The following is a 9,242-nucleotide window of genomic DNA, read 5'->3' as shown; positions in this document are numbered from 1 at the left end:
CCACCTGTCATAGCTGCACCATGGGATCTATGGATTCTCCTTTGGACAGGAGGTCACAGCTGGAAACCACCTGCACCATGTGGAGACCTGGGAATGACGAGAGAAGGAACCCAGGAGTCGTGTCCCAGCCCCACAGAGCCTCTGGGAGTTCCCTGGATTCCCATTCCAGCCCCACAGATCCCCCCCATCCCTAGAGATCCCATCCCAGCCCCTCAGAGTCCTCCATTCCCACAGATCCCAGCCCAGTCCCCAGCTCCCCCCACTCCCCGCTCTTCTGGGTGTACCGGCCCCATCTCCAGGTCACTGCCAGCCACGTGCCGGTTCCTCTCCTTGAGTCAGGTGTGGCTATCTGTCCTGGTTTAGGGCAAATTTGGGAGAAAACCCCTGAATGGGATCCCTCTGGGGAGCAAACCCAAATGGCCCCTCCCCCCAACTGCTCCGGTAAAGAACTTCCTTGGAGAAAAGTGGAAAAAACTATTTTACTTAACAAACAAAGTGCATACCAGTACAAAGAATGAATAATATGAAACAATAAAACCTCTCGTTCTGGAGTGAGATGGCAAATTGAGAAGGTTCTTGCCGTGGGTGTAGCTCGGCTCTCTCTCAGCCTCTCATCAGTCCCAGTCCATGCTGCTGGAAAATGCCGAGGTCCAGGTCCTGGTGGGCTGCAGGTGCAAGCCCCCTGTGCTCCCCTGGCTTTTTCCAGTCCAGAGCAGGTTTAAACAGTCCCAGGAGAAAAAAAAAAAAAAAAGAAAAAAATACAGTCCAGGGAACTTCTCTGCCCTAGCTAGCTGAAACTAACTAAAAGCAAAAAAAATCTCTCTCCTGCAGTCTCTCCAAGCCTCTGCCGAACACCCCGTCCACAGAATAATGTGTAGGAGTCACGCAGTTTTCTCAAAACAAACTCCGCGCTTCTCCTTGCTCTTAGAACCAGGCTTAAAAGCACAGAACTCAACAAACAGCACAAACAGAACAGAGGACTCGGGATACAAGCATCATGAAGTCACCCTAGGACACTATCTCAATATCCTGGGTCTGCCTATCCCAATATCCCAGCTCTGACTATCCCAGTATCCCAGCTCTACCTGTCCCGATATTCCAGCTCTGCCTATCCCAATATCCCAGCTCTGGCTGTCCCAATATTCCAGCTCTGCCTATCCCAATATCCCAGCTCTGGCTATCCCAATATTCCAGCTCTGCCTATCCCAATATCCCAGCTCTGCCTATCCCAGTATCCCAGCTCTACCTGTCCCGATATTCCAGCTCTGCCTATCCCAATATCCCAGCTCTGCTTATCCCAATATTCCAGCTCTGCCTATCCCAATATCCCAGCTCTGGCTGTCCCAAAATCCCAGCTCTGCCTGTCCCAATATTCCAGCTCTGCCTGTCCCAATGTCCCAGCTCTGCCTGTCCCAATATCCCAGATCTGGCTGTCCCAATATTCCAGCTCTGCCTGTCCCAATGTCCCAGCTCTGGCTGTCCCAATGTCCCAGCTCTGGCTGTCCCAATATCCCAGCTCAGCTCCCGCTGCCATCCCCGGTGTCTGTGGCTCCATCTGGCCCCGCTCGCTGTCCCAGCGCTCACAGGGGGTCCCGTCCACGTCCCCACAATCAAGGACTGGGGGACCCCCAGGCTGGGCTCCAACACCGCCACTTCCAGGGACTGCAGTGAGTGGAGAACTGCGGGGACACGGTGATTTGGGGGAGCTGGGGCGCTGAAAGTGGGAGTTTGGGGATCCAGGAGGGTTACAGGTCAAGGAAAGGGGGCACTGGAAGAACTGGCTGAGCTGGGAAGGAGGTTCAGGGGCTCAGAGTCAAGGAAAGGGGGTGCAGGGACTGGGAGAGGGGGGATGGGGTGTCCAGGGAATCCTGTGCCCAGGAAAGGGGGTGCCAGTGATGCCTTGAGGGGGCTGACCTGGAACAGAGACTAGACAGAGCTAAAAGAATAAAGTAGTTATTCATTAAAAGGCCTTAAAAGGATACACCTTGGGCAGAGCAAGAGTCTGGCCAGGGCTACACCCAAGATGAACCCAAAATGGTCACAAAATGGATGACCAGTCATGAGGTTTCACACTTTGATAAGTTTTTCGTCCATCTTCATATCAGGGTTAATTGTCCAATTTCAGCTTCAGGGTCTAAAGTCTCATCCTCCTCGTTTGCTCTCTTCAGTTCCCTCTTGTTTCCTTTTTGGGCCTGAAGCTTGTAAGGGTTGTCCTTGGTCTCAAGCTGGAGAAGGATTTATTTTGTCTACCTGCCCTGTGAAGAGAACTTACTGAATAGGAAGCTCAGAGTTCCACACCAAGGCAGCACAGAACCTGAAAAACATGAAACCTAAAACTTAAGGCACCACCGGGGCTCCTCAGAGTGAGGAAAGGAGGGGCTGGGAAATGCAGGAGTGGGGGCCCAGGGGTCCCAGGGTCAGGGAAAAGGGTGGGTCTGGGGCTGGGAGAGGCGGGGTGCCCGGGAATAGGTTGTGTTGGTACCGGATAAGGGGGTGCAGGGGGGTCTCAGTGCCAGGCAAAGGGGTAAAAAAGCATCTCGGTTCTCAGGAATGGGGGTGCAGGGGGGTCTCAGGGTCAGGGAATTGGGGGGCAGGGACTTGGAGAGATAGAAGGGAGTTCCAGTGGGTCCTTGACGCCAAGAAAGGGGATTCCAGAGTTTCCCAAGAAAGGGGGACCAGGGTGGGGAGACTTGGAATGTTTGGGAAGGGGGAGTTTGGGGGGGGTCTCTGGTTTTGAAGAAAGGTGGGGCTGGGGGTTGGGAACGGCAGGAATGGGGTTCCAAGGCATTCCAGGGCATCCCAGGGTCAAGCACACGGGAAGATTGGAGGCTGGGAGCCATTGGATGGCCAAGAATAGGGGAGCGGGGGGGTTCTGATGTCTGGAAATAGGGATGGGGGGGGGGGGGGGGGGGTGTCCCTGTGCATGAAAAAGGGAGCAGGGGGGTCCCGGTGCCGGGAATGGCGGTTCAGGGTCCCGGTGCCGGGGGGACCCACTCCCACCTCGCCCCGCCAGGAGCGCCCCCAGCCCCAGCGCTGGAGCCATCGCGCTGTTCCCACACGATCCCAGTATGATCCCAGTATGATCCCAGTACAACCCAGTCACTCCCACTCCTGGCATCCCCCCTCACCCCTTTCTCATTCCAGCCTGTCCCGGCTCCATCCCCGCTGCTCCCGCGGGCTGCCAGGGGTTCAGGGAACGGGGGAGGAGGAGGAGGGAGGGAGGAAGAGGCGCAGCGGCAGCAGGAAGCAGCAGGAAGAAGAGGAGAGGAGGGAGCGGGCGGCTCCAGCGCTCCCTGAAGCCGCAGAAGCCCCGGGACCATCGTCCCCCATCCCGCAGGTGCCCGGGGAGGGGGAGCTCGCCCCAAATATCCCGGGGCTCCCTGGGTTTGGGGTTTTTTGGGGGGGTGTTTGGAGCTTGCAGGGCTCCAAAGCCGAGCTGCAGATGCCCCTCGGGGGGACATCGGGGGCTCCCCGGGAGGTGTTTTTGGGGGGTCCCGGTGGCGGTGGCGGCAGAGCCCCGTTGGGGGCGGGGGGATGCGGGTCCCCCCGCGGTGGGGGTTGGGCTTCCCGGGCCGGGCGCTCCGAGCTCTGCCGGGGCCACGTGGGGAGCGCGGGAGCGGCGGGACAGGCGGGGGGACACCGGGTTTGGGGAGCCCCGGGAGAGCTGCGGCTTCCCTGAGCGGGACTGCGAGGAGAGGAGAGCCCCAGAGCCCCAAAGCGGGGACCCCGAGAGGGGGGACCCCTGGGATTGGCGGGACCCCGGCGGGGGTGCTGGGGCTGGAGGGGCGGGATGGCCGGGAAAGGGGTTCGGGGGTCCCGGTGCTGGAAGTGGCTGCTCCCAGTATGAGCCCAGTTGCTTCCCCCATGTGGTCCCATTTTCCCCAGCATTCCCAGCATGAGCCCAGTCATGCCCTATTGTGATGCAATTTGCCCCCAGCATGGTCCCAGTTGCTTCCAGTTCTTCCCACTTTCATCCAGTGTGTTCCCAGTTCTCCCAGTTGCCCCTAGCTTAGCCCCAGTCACTCCCAGTACTATCCCAGTATGAGTCTAGTACAATCCCAGTTTCTCCCAGCAGGGCCCCAGACACTCACCCTTGCCCCCAGTTTCCCCCAGCATGGTCCCAGTTCCCCCCAGCACATTCCCAGTGGCTCCCAGTGTGGTCCCAGTCACCACCTGCTTAGCCTCAGGCACTCCCAGTATATCCCAGTTGCCCTGAACATTCTCGCAGTCATTGCCAGGCACTCCCAGTTACCTCAGCATGGTTCATTGTCCCCCAGTTTTATCCCAGTCACTGCCAGTACATCCCAGTTGTCACCAGCATACATCCTGTCATTCCCAGTTGCTCCCAGTTTCTCCCAGCGTGAGCACAGCTGGCTCTCAGCATGGGTCTGGTAGCTCCCAGTAACCCCCAGTTAGGGTTCTATCAGTCCCACTATAATCCCAGTATGATTGTAGCCACTCCCAGTATGACTCAAGTCACTTACAGAAAGTCCCAGTTACTCCCAGTACGATGCCAGTGGCCCCCAGTGTGATCCCAGTTGCTCCCTTCAATACCAGTATGACCCCAGCAGCCTCCATTATGATCCTCATGGCTCCCAGTCTCTCGCAGTATATCCTAGTCACCCCCAGCATGCTCCCAGTCACTCCCAGTTCCTCCCAGTTGCTTTCAGCATGATTCCAGTTGCTCACTGCCACACCCAGTCAATCCCAGTATGAGTCCAGTCATCCTCAGTGTCATCCCAGTCTAACTCAGCATGGACCCAGCTGCTCCCACTGTGATCCCAGTATGATCCCAGTTGTTGCCACAATAGTTCCAGTTGTCCCCAGTTCCTCCCAGTATGATCCCAGTTGTTCCTAAAATAGTCCAAGTTCCTCTCAGCATGGTTCCACTCTTTCCCCATTCCCCCCCCTCAATCCCACCTGTTCCCAGTGTGGTTCCCGTCACTCCAGTATGGTTACAGACACTCCCAGTATATCCTGGTTGCCCCAGTAAGGTTCTAGTTACCTTGGAACGATCCCAGTCTTTCCCAGTTACTCCCAGTTGCCTCCAGCATGATCCCAGTTGCCCTAGTTGTGGTCTCAGTACTCTCAGCATGGATCGACTACCTTCCAGTTGATCCCAGTTGCTTCCAATGTGTCCACATTTTCCTCCCAGCATGGGCCCAGTAGCTGCCAGTAACCCCCAGTCAAGATCCATCACACCTGCTGTAATCCCAGTGGCTCCCAGGATGATCCCAGTTGCACCCAGTCAGCCCCATTATGGTTCCAGTCACAGCCAGTACCCTTCCTGACACTCCCAGTCTGGTTCCAGTATAATCCCAGTCACCCTCAGATACCCCCCATACTATTCCAGTCTCTCCCAGTATGATTCCAGCGAGTTCCAGTAGGACCCCAGGATGGGCACAGCTACTCCCATTATCATCTAGCGTGGTTCCAGTTACCCATTTACCCCCACTGTGGTTTCAATCTCTCCCAGTGTATCCCAGTTGCTCCCAGCATTTTTCCAGTCACTCCCAGTTGCACTGAGTTGATTCCAGTCTGATGCCAGTTGCTCACAGCCACTCCCAGTCACCCTCAGTGCAGTCCCAGTTGCTCCAAGTATGATCGTGTATGATCCCAGTGTCCCCAAGCAGGACCCAGCCTCTCCCACAGTGATCCCAGTAGGATCCCAGTTGCCCCCAGCATGGTTCCAGCTGTACCCAGTTACCCCTAGTATAGTCCCAGTCACTCCACAGATGATCCCAATCCCTCCCAGTCCTGCCCAGTTGCCCTCAGTGTAGACCCAGTCACTCCCACTCACTCCCAGTTGCCCCCAGCATGGTCCCAGCTGTTCCCAGTGTGGTTCCAGTCCCCCCCGTTATGGGCACAGACACTCCCCAGAATATCCCAGTTGCCCTCAGCATGCTCACAGCCATTCCCAGTCAGTTCCAGTTGCCCCACTAAGGCTCCAGTTAGCTCAGTACAGCCCAGTCACTCCCAGTGATGCCACTCCTGGGATCCCCCACCCCTCTCTGCGTTCCCCCCAGCCCAAATCTGCCGAGAGGAGCCCCAAGGGCTGGAAGTCCCCAGCCAGGGTCCCCAGCAAGGCTGGAGGAGCAGAGCCCTGTGTCCCCCAGGAGCCCAAAGTGGGGAGCCCAGAGAGGGGGGAGCGCCGCGATTGGCGGGACCCTCAACAGCCTGGAGAGGGGCAGGGGGGGACTCCTTGGAGCCCCTGCACCCCGAAGCAGAGAATGAGGGGAGAAGGGACCCAAGGGACCCCCAAACCCCAGCATCCCTGAGTGGGGAGGTGGAAAAGGGGGAAACTTTGTATTCCTGGGACTCCCAGCAGCCTGTGGAGGGCAGTGACCAAATAGAGGCAGGACCCCCAGTACGAGTGTGACCCCCAGCAGCTGGGACAGGGGGGAAGCCCTGAAGAACAAAGGGGGAAGACCAGAGACAGAGAATTCCTGGGAGGCATTTTCAGGGCTGAATCTTGATGTTTGGGAGGGTTTTCTGGACCCCAGATGTCTGGTGACTTCTAGAGATGGACTTGGGCAGGGGACCTTCAAACTCAACGGGCTCCCTTGTTTTTCTCCAAACCAGGATTTCCCATTCTGAAACCTTGGCCACATGGAGGAGGAGGCCGCAAAGAAGAGGAAGATGCCCAGGAACAGCCAGGCAGGTGAGGAGGAAGTCAGTGGCCCTTTCCCCCTCTCTCCTGCTCCATCTCCCAGCCCAGCATGGTCCCCGGCTGCAGGACAACCCCGCTGCCAACGCCATCCTGCCAGGGATGTGTTGGGAGAGTCTCCTTCCTCTTCCCTGTGGCAGGGAGGCAAATCCCATCCCCTCCTTGTCCTTCCTCCCCCAGACAAGGAGCTGAGGATGGAGACCAGGGAGTACAAATCCCCACTGCAGAACCTCGTGGAAGAGGCCGTTTTGCACAGCTCCAGAGGACACGAATCCAATGGGGAGGAAAAGCCCCAGAGATCCTGCAGGAGGAGGGGCTCCAAACCCATTCCAGGGTACTCCAAGGAGGAAAGACCCACCCTGTGCCAGGAAGGTGGACAGAGCTTCAGCCAGGGCTCGGAGCTGGTGGTCCATGAGCAGCATCATGACAGGGAGAAGCCCTACAGGTGCTTGGAGTGTGGGAAGAGCTTCAGGTGGAACTGCCTCCTGATCACACACCAGCGCATTCACACAGAGGAGAGGCCCTTCTGCTGCCCTGACTGCGGGAAGGGCTTCAAGCGCAACTGCACCCTCATCACCCACCAGCGCATCCACACTGGGGAGAGGCCCTATGAGTGTGGGGAATGTGGGATGAGCTTCAAACAGAGCTCCCTCCTGATCTGCCACCAGAGGATTCACACCAAAGAACGGCCACATGAGTGTGAGCAATGTGGGAAGAACTTCAGCCAGCGATCCCACTTGATCTGCCACCGGAACATCCACGCTGAGGAGAGGCCAAACAAGTGTGGGGAATGTGGGAAGGACTTCAACCGGAGGTCCCAGCTGATCGTCCACCAGATGATCCACACTGGGGAGAGGCCCTACGAGTGTCCTGAGTGTGGGAAGAGGTTTCAGACCAGCTCAGTTCTCCTCGTGCACCAGCGGATTCACCGAGAGGAGAGGCCCTTCTGCTGCCCTGAATGTGGGAAGGGCTTCAAGCGCAACTCCAACCTCATCACCCACCGGCTCATCCACACTGGGGAGAGGCCCTAAGAATGTCCCCAGTGTGGGAAGAGCTTCTCAGACAGCTCTCACTTGACCAAACACCAACGGAGGCACCGGTAAGGGAAGCCCTGCGAGTGCCCCGACTATGGGGAAAGCTTCCTGCAGTGCTCCAACTCCATCCCCCATTAGAGAACCCACATTGGGAAGACACTGGGCTGGTGGTCCTTTAGTTTGGTGGTTCCTAATATTCTTTTGGTTCATCTTCATCCCTTTAAAACCAGCAAAATTGGACTGAAAATCAACAAATTCATTAAAGGCATCTGAAGCCTCACTTTTTCCTTGTGTTTCAAGAGAATCTGGGATTCCAGATCATACTTGGGAGGATTTGGGGGTATTTGGTGTGGTTGTCTCCACTTCTTACCGCTCAAAGAGACAAGAGGGTTTGATCTGTCACCCCAAAAACACTCATTGCCACTGAAAACTACTCAGTCCCACCGCAAAATTACTCAAATCCTCAGCCCCTCAGCATGGAATGGGGTTGGAAAGGGATTGGGCAAAGTGGGATGCAGATCAGGAGGGGTGAGGTGAGCATTGGGTGGGGCAGGATGGGTGGGATGGGGATTGGGAGGGGTGGGATGGGAGAAATATAGCTTGGGAAGGGGGTCTTGATGTCCAGGAGAGCTGGGATGGGTTTGGGTGGGGATTGGGAGCATGTGGTGAAGTCTGGAATGAGACAGCCAAAGGTTTGGGATGATGAAGGGAGGGGGAACCCCTTCTTGAGTGAGTTTTTGGGTATTTCATGTTCTTGAAGGGATTTTGGTGCATCCCAGGTTTCTGAGGTGGTTTTGGGATGGTCACTGCCCCAGCCCCAGCCACTGCAGCCTCTGGTCCAGCCCCAAAGTGGCTGCCAAGCCCCTGGCACCCCAAAAACCCCACCTGTGAGAGGGGTCAGAGCAGGTGAGGCTGTGACACGGCTGTGACACTGACACGTCCCACGGCCCTGGAGCTCACAGCAGCTGAGATGGTGCTGGATCCAAGGCCCTGACTTGTGGATCTCTCTGTTCTCCTGACTTCCTCTTCTCAAAATCTGGATTAACTTGAAGTTGTAGGGTTTAGAGTTTTCTGAGTCAGTGCTTTGTGAAATGTCTTACCATAATTCCAGGTTTAATAGAAGTTATAAGCTAAGTTAAATACTATTCCTCTGTGAATGGCTATGTCATAGTTTCTAAGTTCGGATAAATACTGTCAAGTGCTGTTCTTTTGCTAAATTGTGAAGTTGAAGGTGTAAGTTAAGGTTGGAGTATAAGTCATGTCCTGTTAAGTTGGAGCTCTGTGACGCTTTTAGGCCATGTTCCTTTTATCCTTACCCTCACTGTCCTCTTGTCACACACACACAGGGACAGTCCTCGGTTCATTTCTGGTTTGATTGCCTGGATTTTGTTTGGTTGTGTTGTTGCTTTCCTTCCTTGCTGTGCCTGAAGTGTCCAGTCATGGACAGAGTGACTCTTACAAGAAATTTTGTCATGCCTCACGACCTGTGCTCCTAATTGATGATTTTTGTCAAATGTGCTAATCTGCTACATTTATAGAAC

At 56.0% G+C, this 9,242-nt stretch overlaps 1 long non-coding RNA gene and 1 pseudogene across 1 annotated transcript; both read right to left on the bottom strand.

The window, feature by feature from the left end:
- Positions 1-9,242, bottom strand: part of LOC120747843 (zinc finger protein 271-like) — an 18,025-nt pseudogene that overhangs the window by 4,707 nt on the left and 4,076 nt on the right.
- On the bottom strand, positions 1,938-3,209 carry LOC120747845 (uncharacterized). The gene is made up of 2 exons (XR_005699206.2): positions 3,129-3,209; positions 1,938-2,255 (listed from the first exon to the last, which is right to left on the bottom strand). It is a non-coding gene; the product is annotated as an uncharacterized LOC120747845 (long non-coding RNA).

This window comes from Hirundo rustica, unplaced genomic scaffold, assembly GCF_015227805.2.
Source record: "Hirundo rustica isolate bHirRus1 unplaced genomic scaffold, bHirRus1.pri.v3 scaffold_224_arrow_ctg1, whole genome shotgun sequence".
Taxonomy (NCBI): domain Eukaryota; kingdom Metazoa; phylum Chordata; class Aves; order Passeriformes; family Hirundinidae; genus Hirundo; species Hirundo rustica.
The sequence above is the reverse complement of the archived record's forward strand: the minus strand, read 5'-3'. Positions and strand labels throughout refer to the sequence as shown.